General features: G+C 35.5%; 1 protein-coding gene across 8 annotated transcripts in view; it reads left to right on the top strand.

The window, feature by feature from the left end:
- The window catches only part of Dennd5b (DENN domain containing 5B), a 185,584-nt gene that overhangs the window by 15,341 nt on the left and 154,317 nt on the right, over nt 1-15,926 (top strand). The window contains exons 1-2 of one of the 8 annotated variants that reach the window (XM_058576322.1): nt 9,137-9,772; nt 10,981-11,061. The exons of 6 other annotated variants lie outside the window; for them this stretch is intronic. The gene's annotated coding sequence lies outside the window, so the exon portion shown is untranslated. Of the gene's footprint in view, nt 1-9,136; nt 11,062-15,926 lie in introns of those variants that run through there. One more of the 8 variants, XM_058576321.1, reaches the window with a different exon arrangement.

Genomic DNA, 15,926 nt, shown 5'->3' with positions numbered 1-15,926 from the left:
TCTCATTAATAACTTCACCCTCTCTCTGACTTGGAACCTCAAATTGACAGTTAGAGGACAACCAATAGTATAGAGATACCTAGACAAATGCTCTAGACCCCAGAGCTCCTGCAGAATTAATTGCTTGCTTGAGAAGTCATCGAGTCATTATAAATGTCTCCTGCACAAATGTCCAATACTAAAAGTTTAACAAAATTACTTTTATTCTTCCTGAAATGAAATCTCTTTTAAATAGGAGTTAAAAATGTACCTTTTTTGGGGCTGGGGATGTGGCTCAAGCGGTAGCGCGCTCGCCTGGCATGCGTGCGGCCTGGGTTCGATCCTCAGCACCACATACAAACAAAGATGTTGTGTCCGCAGAGAACTAAAGAATAAATATTAAAAATAAAAAATTAAAAAAAAAAAAAAAAAAAAAAAAAAAAAAAAGTACCTTTTTTGGAATGTGGACATAAGACCATGAAGTAGACTTACCCTGCTGAATCATTTTGGTGGCAGAGAGCTTGATACAAAATGTCTGTTGGCATGTATATACATTTAGTATTTATTTCTCTGCCTTATTTTGAACTCTGCAGAAGAGATCAGGTGACAACTTTTATCCAAAAGTTTGACTTTGAGGAACAACAGAAGCACTCGTGTATGCATGAGAGGGAGGCTGGTGATCAAATGTAGGAGAAAATTTTAACTTTTTAAATTTCTTGCTATTAAAAATAAATTTGTTTCATAATATTCCAGTTTACTTTTAGACTGAAAGGAGCATATAAATGATTGTGTTATTGTAGTAAACACAGCTGAATAGTTTTTTTATTTTTATTTTTTTAATTTTTTGGTACCAGGGACTTAGTCTCTGAAATCATGAGGTACAGTCGACTCTGGAGTGTGGGAACTGTTTTACACCCTGTTCCCCTGGTCACTGACCTTTGCCTTTTGACCCTGCTGCTTTGTGATGAGATTATGGGCCTTTGAGCTTTTCTTCAGTTTGCTAAGGTTTCCTTACATCACAACATAAAGCTTTAGGCTTCCTTAAAATATGTTCTTCGAATCCTAGGGAACATTTAGGTTTAATTATGGGCATGAGTTTTGTAAATGTTTTTTTCTTTAAAAGGTTTTTTTCTTCCTAATGCCTTATTGTCCAAAGACTGACTTACGTTTTCTAATAGTAACTTTAGCTAGTTTTTTTTTTGTGTGTGTGTGTGTGTGTGTCTGTGATTAAATTAAATATGTCCCTGCCACCACCCTTGGAGTAAAATGTTCTTGGAAAATTGGTTATTTAGGGAAAGGCCAAACAGAACTTTTAGGATAAGGAAGCCCAAGAGAGATTCCACTGTTTATTCCCTATTTTTGTCGTCTTAGGTATGAGAAGCTGAAGTCTGGACTCAAAGGATGTTACACATGAGCAGCAGATTGAATATTTGCAGAGAGATCTATATTTTAACCTTATAATAAACAAACTAACACTGTTTCTATACCTTATTAGATATATAAAATAATATAGGAAGAGAAACAGGGACAGAGAAATGGAGACACTAATTTAGTTAGTAACCACATAAGAAAATTTTTAAGAAAGAGCATAAAATTAGGAGTAAAAATAAGGGTTTGAGGATTTTCTATGTATTTTATTGTTGTTTTGTATTCTATCTTCATGCTTATTCAGAAAACTAAGCATTTGCTTTGTTTCAGATTTTTAAAAAAATGTTTATTTCTTAGTTTTAGGTGGACACAATATCTTCATTTTACATTTATGTGGTGCTGAGGATCAAACCCAGTGCCTTGTGCATGCTAGGTGAGCACTCTACCATGGAGCCACAACCCCAGCCTTGTTTCAGATATTTTAATAGGACTTTCTGAGTAATGTTTGTTTTATATACCATCAGAAAGACCTAATAATGAAGCTTTAGTACTTTGGTTTACATGGCGTTTTCTTGTTACTGAATCATCATCAGGAATAAGGATAAATAAAGTAGTTGGTTTGAAATAAAAGATAATACTGTAATAAAAATTAATGGCTTTTAGATTATAAAAATAATATATGTTCAGTTTAAAAACCAGAGGCTATGAGAGTTCATTAAAAAAAAAAAGTTACAACCACCTGTTATTCTGCAGGGGAAGATTTAAAAATAGAAGTTCTGCTTTCTGACTATTAGCTAGAAACCAGAGTGACCACTGGTTATTTATTGTGGTATATGAGATAAGCAATAATGCAAGAAACCCAGCAAGATTTTTTTTCCCTAAGTCATTGCTACTGATTTAGAATGTGAGATCTGTAAACACCTCAGTAAATACTGAGGTGAATGAATGGATAAATAAAGTGGAGTTGTCCTGTTTCCTGTGTTTACTTGAGAGAGAAATCAAAGCCTTTGTACTTTTCTTTTAAACCAAAATTCCCAACACTATCAATAAAAGGAAAAGAATGAGTAGCTTTGAATCTTGAATCTTTTTGCTAAAATAAGCAACTTTAAGTTTTTTTCTATGATGGAAAGTTAAAGGCAAAATAGTAGTGACAAATGAAACAGGATGGCAGAGGAAGAAGCTAAGCAGAAGAGGCAGTTCAGTAGCAGATAAACTCTTCATCTCCATCTTATTGGGAACATAATTATTTATTTGTTGTCACCCAGAAGAATGGAAATAGGCTTAGATGATATAAGAAACCTCTGATGGAAAATCTGATTGTCTCCCTACAGGTTTGTGAGAGAATATGTTAGGGAGACTGAATCTGCAGCAGCAGATCTGACACTTGTCCCTCACAGCTCTCTTATCATCTCCCAAGTAAGGACTGTGTAAACATTTCATGGTCAGTGCTGGCAGTAGCACTAGAATGCCAAGAATGCCTGCAGTTTTCCTTTTTATGCAGCAGAATAGTAAGAACAGGGACAATCTTTTGATTGTCCTGCTATGTTTTTGGCTGTTGGTCCTAAGGAAGTTCAGATTTCTGACCCAGTCTCTGAACGACTTTCCTCCTAAAACACTGAATTTCAAATGTTTAGAACAAACAAAACAAAAAGAACTGGTGATACTAAAGAATATTTGTCACAGTAATTGGAAAAACTTAATGTTGGGACAGATGTGTTTCTCTTTTTCTTAAAACCTATCAATTTACTGAAAATAAAGAGGATTTTAGTAATGATAGTGTCTTTTTTTTTTTTTGAGTAAATGAAACAAAACTAAAAAGTAAAAAAAAAAATTAAGTGAGAGAAAGAACTCTGGTTAGTTCCTCTGGAGAGGTGGTATTTGCATTTTTCCCCCTCTTGGTGTTTTTTAGGGTTTTTTTTTTGTGTTTTTTTTTTAATTGTTGTTGTTGTTTTTTAGGATAAATTGAATTAAGATGAATTTTAGTTGTTCCTGAGCACTGTGACTGAAATTGGTTCTTCAGAAATTTTTTGGAGAATATAACACAGTCACAAAAGAACTGAGGGGTGGGCTGCAAACCATAGAGAAGAGAGGTTTGTTTATGTCCAGATCTCTGGTTCTACTTTTTATTTCTAAAGCCAGGTGTATGTTACACACTTAAAAGAGATATGTAGACTAACCAGCTTTAAGCATTTCATGGAATGAGAGATGATTTGGGAAGACAGACTGAGCATTTGGAGGACTTTTCTGTTAGAACTTTTGTGGTTTTAAGCCAGAGAGAACCTAAGAAATACAAGAATTTGGTTGCTTCATATAATTTTAAGGTTTTTTTTTTTTTGTTGTTGTTGTTTTTGCTGTGAGGGGTGTTGTATTCAGTTGTAATTTGAACCGAACTCCAGTTCCACTTCACTGCAGCCCTTTAGGCTCTTCCTCTTTAAGGTGGCACCCTCATGGTGACAAAATGGTCGCAGTAGTTCAGACCTCACATTTGCACAACACACCTTAACTTTCTCCACCCCCAATCCTGCCATGAAATAAAAATCTAGGGTCATACTTCCCTTAGGCCCATTGTGGCAATTAAGATGAAATTAAACTGATTGCTTAGAGATTAATTTGGGGTGAAAATTCAACATGGCTGCTTCATAATGGAAGCAGGAGGAAAGTGGATATTGGAAGCAATTCCAACAGTCCCTTTTTTGTTGAATGCTCGATTATGAAGAGGGTCCTTTGAAAGATAAAAAAGAACCCCTGAAAGGTTTTGAACAAGGGAAGGCATGTTCAAAACTATGCTTTAGGAATGTCACTGTGGATAAAAGGTATTGAATGGAATTCATCTGGGAAGAGACTTAAGTAGGGAAACCAATTTAGGAAGCTATTTTGTAGAACAAATTAGAGGGGAAGTGTGAGAATTAGAATAGTGGCAGAGAGAGAGTTAAAAAAATGGTGATGGATATAATAGATATGATAGAAATATAAACTGAAAAAAGTTTGGTAACTTTACTTTGAAAATGACTGAGATTTGGGGTCTAGGCAATAGGGATTTATAGTCCTAGGAAGGAAATAAGTTTCAGATGATGCATGGTGAGGTCAATTTTGAATTTGTGATGGTGATGGTATTGGTATGACTTTATTTTCCTTTATGTTAGGGAGGATTAAAACCATTTTTCATTACAAAAAAAAATTCTCCACATTTTGTCTTGATAGTCAAATGCTAATATATGTGTACAAGCAAGTGATAAAGAGCTACAACTTGAATTCAAGGTTTCAGATTCAATTCCCCCCCCCCCCATTTTTTTATTAGAGCATTATAACTATACATAGTAGTTGGGTTCATTTTGACAACATCGTACATGTTTTGAATTTGATTTACATTTCGGAGTCCATTTTCTCCCCACAATCTCCTTCTTCCTTTCGTTCTCTCTCTCTCTTTCTCTCTCTCTCTCACACACACACACACACACACACATACACATACACACACGTGTGAGCCCCATCCACAGCCCTTTTTATTTTTTTCTTTTGAGAAACAGGGTCTACTAAAGTTGCTTAGGACTCAGTAAGTTGCTAAGGCTGGCCTTGAACTCATGATCCTCCTGCCTCAGCCTCCCAAGTCTCTGGGATTACAGGCATGTGCCACTGCACCTGCCTTATTTATTTGCTTTTTTCATGGGCATTTTCTTTTTTCTTTTTTTTAATTTTTACTAGTTATTAATACACCTTTATTTATTTATTTGTTTATATGTGGTGCTGAGAATTGAACCCAGTGCCTCACACATGCTAGGCGAGTACTCTGCCACTGAGCCACAACCCCAGCCCTCATGGGTATTTTCTATAGGTTGTATTCCCTGTAGTATGTTTATACATGTATATAACACGATTTTGTTAAATTAATTACATGTTCCATCTGTCCTCTTTCTCTCCCCATCTTGTACTCCATTGATCTTCTCTATATCTTTGTGATATCTGATCCCCTACCCCTTTTTCCTTTATTTTGCTGTATCTTCGACATATGAAAAAACATTCAACTCTTAATTTTTCGAGTCTGGTTTATTTTATTTGGCATGATATTCTCCAGTTTCATCCATTTATTGGCAAATGTCATAATTTCATTCTTCTTTATGGCTGAGTAAAACTCCATTGTGTATATTTACCATGTTTTCTTAATCCACTCATCTATTGAAAGACATCTGGACCTGTTCTATAACTTGGCTATTGTGAATTGTATTGCTGTAACCGTTGATGTGGCTGTTATCACTATAATTTGCTAATATTAGTTCTTTGGATAAATACCAAGGAGTGGGATACCAGAGTCATATAGTGGTTCCATTCTTACTTTTTTGAGAAATATCCATACTGTTTTCCAGAGAGGTTGTACTAATTTGCAATCCCACCAAGAATATACCTTTTACCACCCCTGCCCCTGAATTCTCGCCGGCATTTATTAATAGTTGTATTCCTGATAACTGCCATTCTGAATGAAGTACAATGAAACAAAGTGTAGTTTTCTTTTAAATTTTTTTTAGTTGTTGATGGACCTTGAATTAATTAATTTGTATGTGGTGCTGAGAATTGAACCTAGTGCCTCACACATGCTAGGTGAGTGCTCTACCATCGAGCCACAACCCTGGCCCTCAGTGTAGTTTTGATTTGCATTTTCCTCATTGGTAGGGATGTTGAACATGTTTTCATATATTTGTTGGCCATTTGTGTTTATTTTTAGAAGTGTTTAATTCTTTGTTGTTTGAGTTATTTGGTTTTTTGGTGTTAAGCTTTTTGAGTTTTTTGTATATTCTGGATATTAACCCCCTGTCAGAGGAATAGCTGGCAAAGATTTTTCCCCCCATTCTGAAGACTGTCTTGTCTTACTCTTAATCATTCCTTTGCGGTGCAGAAGCTTTTTAATTTGATAGCATCCTACTTATTAATTTTTGGTTTTATTTCTTGAGCTTTAGGGGATTTTGTTAAGGAAGTTGATGCCTGCACCTATGTGATAAGAGTGTAGACCTCATATTTTCTTCTAGAAGTTGCAAAGTTTCTGGGTTCAGACCAAATTTCTAGTTTTTTTTTCCCTCCATCATGTCACACCTACCTCTATTTATAGATATAACTCATTCTTTATCTTCCTTCTCTCCTCCCCTTCCCTCCCTTCCTTTTCTCTCCCTCATCGGTTAAGGAAACCGAGTATGTGTGCATATTAATTTAGGTCTGTGTTTTAAAGATGAAGTATAAACAAGTGCTGTGGCAAATGCTTATAATCCCAATGATTTGGGAGGCTAAGGCAGGAGGATCACAAGTTTGAGGCCAGCCTTTGCAACTTAGAGAGACTCTGTCTCAGAATACAAAATAAAAAAGAGTAGGGCTGTAGCCCAATGGTAAAGCACTCTCTGGGTTTACTCCACAGAAAAAGGAAGTATAAAAATACCACAATTAAGATAAATATTGAAACTGCCCAGAATGCAAGCTGAGACTGAATTTTAAAATTTTTCCTCAGGGGTTTAAACCAGCTATCAGGATGACTTCCAATGTTTCCTGCTTTGTGTAGTCCCCTCTTATACCTCTTACAATGTACCAGAGCAGTCTAGGCAACCAGTAGCATAAAGCAGAAATGATGGTATCTTACTTCTGAGATCAGGTTTTAAACAACTTTGGCTTCTGTCATGGGGGGGGGGGGTGTCTGTCTCATCACTTCCTCTGGCAGAAACCAGCAGTCATGTCATTAAGACATATAGGTTTCTTATGAAGAGGCCTAAGTGATGGGGAACAGAAATTTGCCAAGAACCACATAAATGAGGTTGGAAGGAGATTCTGTAGCCACAGACAGGAATGGAAATGACTGCATCCCTTGCAAGTCTGACTGCAGCCTCTTTTTTTTTTTTAAATTTTTTAGTTGTAGTTGGACACAATACCTTTATTGTATTTATTTATTTTTATGTAGTGCTGAGGATCCAACCCAGGTCCTTGAATGTGCTAGGCGAGCACTCTACCGCTGAGCCACAACCCCAGCCCTGATTGCAACCTCTTGAGAGACTAAATTAGAGTTTCCTCTATACCTGACCCCCAGAAACTTAGATAATGAATGTTACTTTTTTTGTTTTGTTTGGTGCTCAGAATTGAACACAGGACCTCACACATGTGAAGTATACACTCTTCTACTTAACTAAATCCACAGACCATGCTTGTTTTGAGTGCTAAATTTTGGATTAATTTGTTCCAAAGCAATAGTTAATAAATACAAGCAAGTAGCCCTATTGACAAACAAAGGTGTTAAAAGAAAGAACGTCCTAAAATGTTTGAGTTTTGGTACTGGGGATTGAGCCCCAGGGTGTTTTACCAATAAGGTACATCCCCAGCCCTTTTTAATTTTTTTCATTTTGAGACAGGTCATTTTTGAACTTCAGCAGTGGTTTTAAATAGAGTAGGGTAAAACTATAGTACTGTGCAGGATTTTGAAGCAATCTATATTTGAAAGAAATAATGCAGATCTACCATCTTTAGAATCGCAGTATGGCAGAGCTTAAGAATGGAAGCTCTATAGTTCAACATCTTGGGCAACTTACTTAAAATCTCTTTACCTAATAATAATACTGCTCTGTGTCTTCTTGGGATTATAGTAAGGGTTAAGTGCTTGTCAATAACCTGTACTTAGAACAGTGCCTGGCACATAGTAAAAACTTGAGAATATGAGCAAACTAAGTTGCTTTTATATGTCTGGAATATAAGGTAGGATATTGGAAGATGAGACTGGAGAGTAGGTAGGAGCCAATATACAATAGGAAGGATAAGCTTTTACCTCTAAGCAGAATTAATTTTTTATTTATACTATTGCTAATCCTTGGTTGTTAGTGTTTATTTTAAATTACTTTGTTTTTTCAGTGCTGGGAATGTTGAACCCAGGGCCTTATGCATGTATTCCCTCACTGAGCCACATTCCCACCCCAGACTACTTTGTTTAAAATAATAATAATAATAATGGTTAGGCTTTTGTAGCACTTCCTTTGTCCATTTTTGCTTCAGTGATAACACCTGGATTTTCATGCTTCAGACTCAGCAGGCAGGGCACACAGGTGTTCTTTCCTTCTATATTAGTCCCACTTGAAAGAGAAATGAGGGTATTGCTCTTTAAAAAGAAAAAACAAGAACAAAAAGGGTGGAAGGAAACTGAAAGGGGCTTGATAAATTATGTAAGGAAGCATTTGGCTTTGGTCAGAAATTTAGTTGTTAGCCAGCTGCAAGTGAACCCATCTGGCATACTTTTTAATTATTCTTCTGAAATATTCATGGGCTCCAACAGTCCCTGCCTTATTTCCATTAGATCTTACATATTCTTATCTTCTGGTAGCCAGTGTGGAGTTGCGGTTCATTGTCTTTATTTTGTGTCCATGTTGTTGAAGATGTAAGAGTAGACACTAAGGAAAAATTTTTGATACTCAAAATTCTCTTGCAAAATAAGCTGTGGAGCAAATTAAATTACATAGCTTTTGAGAAGAACAAACAATGGCCCTTTTAATTACTATAATTGTACTTTAAGGTATGTATAATATTTTAAACATCTCTGAATTATGAATCTTCTTTGGTTGTTAAATAGTAGCCTTCATTTTCATTGAAAAAACTTTATTTTTTATTTAGAAGATATATAATTAAAAGTAAACCTGTTTTTTTATTTACAAAAAAAAGTTTATGTTTCAAATTTCCAAGAGATCTTTTAAAATCATTGAGGATATAAATAGAGATCATAAATATTGCTTTAAATTTTTTTCTTGCTTTTGATCATTAATACCAAGCTTTTTACCTTGCATTCAAAATTTTTCCTCCCAAAATTTGTCTTATAAATTCCCCGCAAAGTTCATGAGAATACTTTTTGTACTGAATAATAACTTGATATTCACCTACTTATTCCTACTGTCGTTTTAAGAAGAAACTTCCAGGTGTCTTCAAAGTTAAAATACAATTTTCTATCATTGGCTTCCTGTTTTACATGGTAAGGAATCTCTCAGACATTTCTGGAGTTTTTTCCCCAAAGAAGGTTTTTAGCAGTTTGAGTTTATTCTAATTGCTGAGAATTTACCTAATTGAATGATAAAGATTTTAGTATGATAAGGCTTGTCATGTGTAAGTCTAATCTTCCTTTGACTTCTTTTAGCGTTGACTCTTTTGTCTGCTCTAGCCTTGAAAGATTAAGAAACATTATGGCTTTATTGGGTCAGTGCCTCCCAGAAACTTGGCTGACTTTGATGCTCAAGAGGACCTATGTGCCACCTTTTAAACAAAGAATTTTGGAGGCCTGGCCGGCTGTCAATCTGTCTTTTGAAGCTTAGTGCACCTAGTAATGTGCAAAAAGTTTTTCTTAGGGTCAGAAGGAAACCTTTTCTACATAAAGTGTTTAGAATTTGTAAAACAACAGCAAGAAAAGACAAAAAACAGTTTCTAGGTAAGTACTTAGGATGATATTTCCTTTTCTACTATATTAGTCATTTGATTTTGTTCTGATATATCAGGAAGAAATGAGTCGAAACTAAATTACAAGTCTTGTTACTCATGTAATTAAGTTAAAGTTACTACAGAGCAGCTTTTAAATTTTTGTTTTTTGCAGTGCTGGGGATCAAACCCAGACCCTCACACATACTAGGCGAGTGCCCTATCACTGAGCTGCATTCCCCAAACCCTAGATCAACAAAGAAGTTGAAAATTAGTCATTAGTTGCTTTCATTATTAATTTCATTCATTTTATCTTTCTTGTAAAACTATGATTACAAAGATTATTTGCAACTACCATTTATTTATTTAAAATTCAATTTCCTATGGGGCAATTCTGTACTATAAAATGTGTGTACTCTTGTGAGTAATTTTCCATTTTTATTTGTGAATTAGACTTCTAATTGATAAAGAAGTAGGGCTGGTCAGTTGTATTAAATTTATTTCTAATTATCTTTTATCTTTAAACTTGAAGGTACTTGAAACAATTTAGCATAGTAGTTAAGAATATGGGTTCTGGAGATTACAGTGTCTAAGAGCAAATCCCAGTTCTACCATTTGCTACTTTTGTGTCCTAAACTTTGGAAGCCTTAAGTTTATGTCAACTCTAAAACAGAGATGCAAACTGCTGGGTTGATGCATAAGATAATACACACACACACACACACACACACACATATAGGGCACATGGGAAGCACTCAGTAAATGTAATCCATTGTTGATATTTATAATACCTTAGCACCTAGTACTGTACAGTGCCATGTACATAATAGATACTTGTTACATTTGTTGAATGAATGATATGGTTTATACTTGGAAAGTTCCAGTTCCAGCACATGCAGCCATTGTCAATATAGTTGATAAATATTTTAAAGAGGAAAAAAATGCTCACGTGTTTGATATTTGTATCTCATTTTAACTGTAGTTACAATGCTGTGGAGCCATATTAGCTCCAGACACAGGTCTGATACATAATAGATGCTCAAAGCATGTTTGAATAAATTAGCAGGGTTTTCTATTTGTTACTTTGTGTTTTGTTAAGCAGATCAAAGTTTTACGTGTCCTTTTTGAAAACCAAAACTACGAGTTCAGATGGTTAGCTGCTGGCTAATTAGATTTCAGAATGATGATGATTTTTTTTGTTTGTTTTAAAATTTTTTTTAGTTATAGATGGACACAATATATTTTTATTTATTTTTTTTAACGTGGTGCTGAGGATTGAACCCAGGACGTCACATATTTGAGGTAAGCACTCAACCACTGAGCCACAACCCCAGCTCTGTTTGTTTTTAAAACTAAGCATCAAGTATTATGTCAATCCTTTTCTTAGAGACAGACGTTACATGCATGTGGAATAAAAATTACTAATTAACTTTTTGCATTTTCTAGAGCTGGGGTATATTTCCTTGCTATTTTTCTTTTGTCATTTGTGGACAAGGAATTGCTTTGCTGGGCTTTAAGTTGTGTGGGTTTTTTTTTTCCTTCCTTTTGCGTCTCTTGTGAATGTGTCACTGCTGTATATCTGTGACTCTAATAAGGTCTCTAATCCTTTTTGGTGACTAACCATTTTTCTTCATTCCTTTCATGAAGAATTCTCTTTTAAATCCCTAAACATAACTGAGATCTAGCTAATCTCTTACGGCATTTTGTAATGAAATGATATTTTAATACTTTCTTCCACAGTCTCTGCTTAGGTGAGGTAAGTTCAATTAAGGATAAGTTACTCTCTCCCCCACCTGCCTGGGTGTGAAAGGGGCTGGTTAAAATTTTAAATAGGATAGTTGTGGAAGGGGCTGGTTGCAATATTAAATAGGATGGTTGTAGGTCTCACTGGGAGGTGATCTTTGAATAAAGACTTAAAGGAAATAAGGGAGTTAGCTGGATATTTGGGATAATATTCCAAAGAAAAGATGGAGAGTCCAGGTCCTCACTGGGGCTGGTATGGTCATCTGGTGTTTTCAAGGAACCCTAAGGACCCTACAGGAGTGAACAAGGGTAAGAATAACTGAAGAGGCCAGAAAGGTCACAGGAGGCCAGATTATGAAGAGCCTTGTATTGTTGGAAGGCATTTGGTTTTTATTCTAACAGAGATGGATGAAAGTGCAAGGTTGAACAGAATAGAGACTACTTAGTTTTAGAAGGATTATTCTTGTTTTAAAAGGATCATTTTTTGCAGCTTAAGTACTAAATTGTAGAGGTATAGGGAGAAGCAGGCAGATATTTTAGGAAATTCTCAGTACATGATGAATTTTTGTTTGGTTGGTTTTAAATTTTTTTTTAGTTGTAGATGGACACATCTATAGGTAAGAGAATGATGGTGGCTCAGAAGATGATAGTGGAAATGGTGAGACGGGTCAGTTTCGAGATATATTTGGAAGATTGAAACAATAGGATTTCATTTTCAAAAGGTGGGGCAAGTTGGAAAATAGAGTTGTCATCAACTTTTTATACATATATACCACAATTTTTCATATCTCTGTTTATATATAATGTATGTTGATACCCAATTCGAGTCTTCATACATGTACTTTGGACAATGATGTTCATCACCGCCCTTGCTAATCCCCTGCCCCCTCCCTTTCCCTCTCACCCCTCTGCCCTATCTAGAATTCATCTAATCCTCCCATGCTCTCCCTCCCTACCCCACTATGAGTCAGCCTCCTTATATCAGAGAAAACATTTGGCATTTGTTTTTTTGGGATTGTCTAACTTCACTTAGCATCATCTTCTCCAATGCCATCCATTTACCTGTAAATGCCATGATTTTATTCTCTTTTAATGCTGAGTAGAATTCCATTGTGTAGATATGCCACATTTTTAATCCATTCATCCACTGAAGGGCACTAGGTTGGCTCCACAGGTTGGCTCCACAGTTTAGCTATTGTGAATTATGCTGCTATAAACGTTGATATGGCTGTGTCCCTGAAGTATGCTGTTTTTAAGTCCTTTGGGTATAGTCCTAGGAGAGGGATAGCTGGGTCAAATGGTGGTTTCATTCCCAGATTTCCAAGGAATCTCCATACTGCTTTCCATATTGGCTGTACCAATTTGCAGTCCCACCAGCAATGTATTAGTATACCTTTTCCCCCACATCCTCTCCAACACTTATTGTTGTTTGTCTTCATAATAGTTGCCATTCTGACTGGCGTATCTTAGAGTAGTTTTGATTTGCATTTCTCTGATTGCTAGAGATGATAAGATGATTTTTTCATATATTTGTTGATTGATTGTATATCCTCTTCTGAGAAGTGTCTGTTCAGGTCCATGGCCCATTTGTTGATTGGGTTATTTGTGGGCTTTTTTTTTTTTTTTTTTTTTTGGTGCTTAGCTTTTTGAGTTCTTTAAATATCCTAGAGATTAGTGCTCTATCTGATGTGTGAGAGATAAAATTTGCTCCCAAGATGTGGGCTCTATGTTCACCTCACAGATTGTTTCTTTTGCTGAGAAGAAACTTTTTAGTTTGATTTCATCCCATTTATTGATTCTTGGTTTTAATTCTTGTGCTATGGGAGTCTTATTAAGGAAGTTGGGGCCTAATCCCACATGATGGAGATTAGGGCCTACTTTTTCTTCTATTAGACACAGAGTCTGTGGTCTAATTCCTAGGTCCTTGATCCATTTTGAGTTAAGTTTTGTGCATGGTGAGAGATAGGCCTGCTTTGCTTTTCTTGCTCAGTATTGCTTTGGCTATTCTCTCTCTTATTTTTCCAAATGAATTTTAGGAATTGTTTTTTCTAATTCTGTGAAGAATGTCATTGTTATTTTTGTGGGGATTGCACTGAAGCTGTATGTTGCTTTTGGTAGTATAGTCATTTTGACAATATTAATTCTACCTATCCAAGAACATGGCTTATCTTTCCATCTTCTAAGGTCTTGTTCAGTTTCTTCAGTGTAGATATACAATCGATCAACAAATATATGAAAAAAAGTATTCAACATTTCTAGCAGTTAGAGAAATGCAAATCAAAACTAAGATTCCATCTTATTCTATTCAGAATGGCAGTTATCAAGAATTCAAGCAACATGAAGTGCTAGTGAGGATGTGGAGAAAAGGTACACTGATTCATTGCTGGTGGGTTTGCAAAATGGTGCAACCACTTTGGAAAGCAGTATGGAGATTCCTTAGAAAACTTGGAATGGAACCACCATTTGAACCAGCTATCCCACTCCTTAGTCTATACCCAAAGGACATAAAATCAACGTGCTACAGTGATGCGGCCACATCAATGTTTATAGCAGCACAATTCACAATAGCTAAACTATGGAACCAACCTAGATGCCCTTCAACAGATGAATGGTTAAATAAAATGTGGTACGTATACACAATGAAATAGTACTCAGCCATAAAGAATGAAATTGTGGCATTTATAGGTAAATGGACGGAGTTGGAGAATATCATGCTAAGGAAGTAAGCCAATCCTCAAAAACCAAAGGTCAAATATTTTCTCTGATAAGTGGATGCTGATCGATAATGGGGTGGGAGCAAGGGAAGAATGGAGGAACTTTGGATTGAGCAGAAGGGAGAGGGGTGGGGGCGTGAGGGAGAAGATGTTGGAATGAGACAGACATTATTACCCTATGTACTGGTATGATTGCATAAATGATGTGACTCTACATTATATACAACCAGAGAAATGAAAAAGTTGTGCTTCATTTGTGTAAAAAATAAAATGAATAAGAATTTTTAAAAATTTGACAATATTAATTCTACCTATCCAAGAACATGGATTATCTTTCCATCTTCTAAGGTCTTGTTCAGTTTCTTCAGTGTAGATATACAATCTATCAACAAATATACAACTTTCATTATAGAGCTCTTTTTACCTTCTTGGTTAGATTAATTTCCAAAGTTTTTTTTTTTTTTTTTTTAAATAGGTCATTGTGAGTGAGTGGTATGATATTTCTGATTTCTTCCTCAGCTGAATCACTGTTGGAGTGTAAGAAAGATATTGATTTATGGGTGTTGATCTTGTATCCTGTTACTTTGCTAAACTTACCCAGAAGTCTTCTGGTGGAGTTTTTTGGGTCTTCTGGATGTAGCATAAGATCATTGGCAAACAGAGATAGTTTGACTTCTTCTTTTCCTATTTGTATCCCTTTGATTTCCTTTTCTTGCCTGATCACTCTGGCAAGTGTTTCGAGGACTGTATTGAACAGGAATGGTGAGAGTGGACAGCCTTGTCTTGTTTCTGATTTTAGAGGAAATGCTAGTTTTTCTCCATTTAGTATGCTGTTCATAGTGCTTTAGAATGGACTTGAGACTCTGAGGTTGGGCAGAGATGTTATCAGGAAAATGAATGTTTAAGAATAGTCTGTGCAATTGGTTTTGTTTGGGGGTTGGGAGAATTACGAGTATCTTCCTCTCTGCCTTGTTTTGATGTAGCAAAAAGTGGTGAGCATTTCCTTGGTTTTAACAGGTTGCAAATTGTTCCTATCCTTTCAGCCTTTTCTCTCCCTCTCCTTTCGTCTCCTTTTCCCTACTTTCCAAAACACCTGAAATATCGTCAGGTGGGTAGATTTTTTTTTCATTGCTAACCTTCCTTATTCACCCTGCATCCTCAATATGTAATATAACTGTGTTTTTAACTCTGTATTGTAAAGAGGTCATACATGATTTTGTAGAAAATTCAAGCAATGCAGGAAAACATAAAGAAAGTACAAATGAACAGCATTCAGAGATAATTACTGTGTAATCCCAGCTACTTGGGAGGCTGAGGCAGGAGGATTGCAAATTCCAGGCTGACTTAAGAAACTTTATCTAGAACCTGTCTCAAAATAAAATCTAAAAAAGTAGGAGAGCTGGAGGTGGACCTGTAGAGTGCTTGCCTAGTGCATGTGAAGCCCTGGGTTCAGTCCTGAGTACTGCAAATTAAAAAAAGAAAAAAACACAAAGAAAATTACTGAAACATTTTTAGTGGACATCATTATCTTATCCTCTAGACATGAAATATAAACAGCATATAATAAGTAATTTATATTTGTTTAATATATAAATAATTTTAATATTTATAAAATATGATTTAAACATTTATGTTGAATACTTCTTAATTGTATATAGTTGAAATCATAAATGCTATCTTAATTTTTTTACTCCCTATATTATGGAGGTG

The sequence above is a fragment of the Marmota monax genome, unplaced genomic scaffold, assembly GCF_021218885.2.
Source record: "Marmota monax isolate L192 unplaced genomic scaffold, Marmota_monax_Labrador192_F-V1.1 WCK01_AAM20220418_F8-fsc00012, whole genome shotgun sequence".
NCBI lineage: Eukaryota > Metazoa > Chordata > Mammalia > Rodentia > Sciuridae > Marmota > Marmota monax.
The sequence above is the reverse complement of the archived record's forward strand: the minus strand, read 5'-3'. Positions and strand labels throughout refer to the sequence as shown.